Below are 2,792 nucleotides of genomic sequence, written 5' to 3' on the forward strand. Positions count from 1 at the left end.
CTGCTGAACTAATAAGTCCCATTGTGCTTAGTGACACTTTACATTTAGTTCTAATTGTCAAAGGTTGTTTACGCTAATACAGGGGTTTTCAGCTAATTGACCTAGGGGCCACCATTCTAACTAAGAAGCAACCTGAGGACCAGTGGTGTGGGGTGGATAGTCCGGGTGGGCGCGATTTTAATCCTGAAGGTCTCCTTGACTTATCTGAATTTTATATAAGAAAAAACATTAACATGTTTAATTACACAAATGTGTTTACAAAATTTCCAAAAATTGTGATTCCTACAGTGAAAGCACATTATTGAATGCGTGGCCAGGGACCACCTGCAATGCCTTCAGACCACCAGGGGGCCATGGACCACTGGGTTAACCCCGCAGTTATTATCCATTAAACATCAGCATGCCAACACTGAGCATGTTAGCATGCTGGCTTTAGCATTTAGCTCACAGGACCACTAGCACTGTTGAAGATACTTTTGTTGCAATATATTTTAAATCTAACCTTTGTTGTTTGTGTTCTATAGAAGCACTCAGCTAATGTGAGACCTAGATGTGAGGGTGTCCAGTGAAGAGGATTTAACCCCCAAAGACTGAGCATTCAAGGCCCCCCGATTTGAGCCTAACATAACTGACAGAAATTGATGAACAGACATTTGACCACTCTACAGGCTATGTGACTTAACTGAAGCAACTGCTCCCTTGACAATATGTATCGATCCCTTCTGAACATTTGAAATGAGAGTAGATCCAGCTTCATGTCATCCTTTCTGCACTATGCTGGAGCTCCCCTTAACTATGGGAACACTAAAGGCCAGGCCTTTGGTTTGTTTGTGCCCAGCGGGTGCATCTGGGGCCCCTGCGGCCCAGCCTGCCCACTCCTGCTCTGCGACTGTGTCTGCTGTGAAACCTAATGTGACACTAAGACATCATAATCCTCATCACTGTGCCAGCTTGCCGCTCTGCACTGGAAACTAGCTCTGACAGCCATGACCTTCCAGCCTGATTGGACCAGTGACCCCTGACCCTCAGCCATAGAGATGGTGCTCAAATCCACCACTATTACATGCAGACCTCTGGACTACTGTATTAATACTCTGTCATGGACACAAAGGGTTTCTGCTTATGTCTGTATTTCTTCTCTTAAACCTATATTATCTCAAATAGGTCACAGTAATTTAGCTCTTTTTTGCATCTTTTCTCTGTTGTATAATATTTCTTTGTTTTGAACTCTTTAAAGTTTGATCAGTATGAGTTTATGAGTTTGTTCTGACTGTATCAATACCTCTGTCCCAATCAGGTGCACATTAGCCTCAACTTCTCAGGCATCTTTCATTTCCTCTGCTGTTGATTGTTCAGCCACTCAGCCCTGAGTCACATGATTGTAATCAGCTGGCGAGGAGGGACAATAATGCCAAGATCCCATTATAATCCCAGGAGGTATTTGGGATGCTGTATTTGCATGCTGCAGTATAGAAAAACATTGCAATAACACGCTTCAACTCTAAGGTCTGCTGACTTTACCTCGTGACACACTCACCATCCACTTTGTTAAAAATCTGATGATCTCACTGGTCTCCCACCTACAGTATCTAGTGAAAACTAAGTTATCAATGACACTTCTGTTGAGTGCTTTAGGGCCTGATTGCTTTATGACATTTAGAAGGTGCTTGAAGTACTCTTATCAAAAAGCCTTTTGGGCTTATAGGCTGCACACGGTCTGCTAAAAGTCTGTGTCCTTCCATGTGATTATTCAGTATCGCTGCAGTGTAATAATATCCACTCCATTTTTTTTAAGATAACCAGTAATCTCGTGTGTCTGGTATGACTTGCTTAAGCATTCAAATCATCTTTCCTCACTTCCCTCAGGGACCCTCTACATAACAGTTTCTCCTCTTGATAAAGAGGATCGGAGACTTGTCAGTTACCTTGTCTTCTTCTCTTGTATCAGTTATGTGGTGTTTCCACAGTAAAATGGGTCATTCTGTCTTTTATCTTCCAAAGCCATGCCAGTAAGTGAAAGCATGTCATCTATCATCTACTAAATGTTACCTACGAACAGGCGTAGTGCAGTGCAGTTCTGAACAAAAAAGCTCCTAAATGCAAAAGTCAGTGATGTCTGATTAAAAATAACGTGTCACCAATCATTGAATAGCCTGCATACCTCATTGAAGGCACAGCAATAGGCCCTGGTACTCTCTTGCCAAGCCTGCCGGTGAGGTGAAGAGGGAGGATCCAGGTGGGAATGAAGCCAAGAGGAGATGAAATTGACTTGATAGGACGTTTGTTTCATCTTCAGCTGTAAATACAAGTTGAAATGGAGAGAAAAAAGTCTTTGTTAAACTATTTTTATTGTTCTGAAAATAAAGAATGAATGGTATTGCTTTCTGCTGTGTTTGTGAGAGAGCGCGGGGGGATAGGGTCATCTTGAAAAGGTGGCTGATAAGCAGAAGAATCCCAGACTGGATCAGTGGATTGAAGCGACCCTTGGACTCTGAGAGGAAGAACACAACTTAGGTTTGCGAGGGCAGTGTGAGCTCAGGACTTGAATAGGAACAAGATGATAAAAAGAAGCTCTAGCACGGGGGGCAAGTGCTGCTTGGGGAATCAAAAGTAAGTTGCAGAAGTCAGACGGTATATGAGGACAATAGTCTGCCTGCAGAGACATATGTACTCTTAGCAATACTGGATCAGATGATTAACTGTATTTATAGCTAGTGTATATTCATTGACCATTTAAAGAAACATTATTCTAGGCCAAACTGGAAAACTGTCACACAAGTAAGAGTCAAAGT

General features: G+C 42.4%; 1 long non-coding RNA gene across 1 annotated transcript in view; it reads left to right on the forward strand.

Annotated features, from left to right (window-relative positions):
- The window catches only part of LOC109967970 (uncharacterized), a 3,199-nt gene extending 822 nt beyond the window's left edge, over positions 1–2,377 (forward strand). The window contains exon 2 of the long non-coding RNA XR_002276017.1: positions 525–2,377. This is a non-coding gene — a long non-coding RNA (uncharacterized LOC109967970). The remainder of the gene's footprint in view (positions 1–524) is intronic.
- Positions 2,378–2,792: the final 415 nt, after the last annotated feature.

The sequence above is a fragment of the Monopterus albus genome, unplaced genomic scaffold (assembly GCF_001952655.1).
Source record: "Monopterus albus unplaced genomic scaffold, M_albus_1.0 scaffold140.1, whole genome shotgun sequence".
Classification (NCBI taxonomy): Eukaryota; Metazoa; Chordata; class Actinopteri; order Synbranchiformes; family Synbranchidae; genus Monopterus; species Monopterus albus.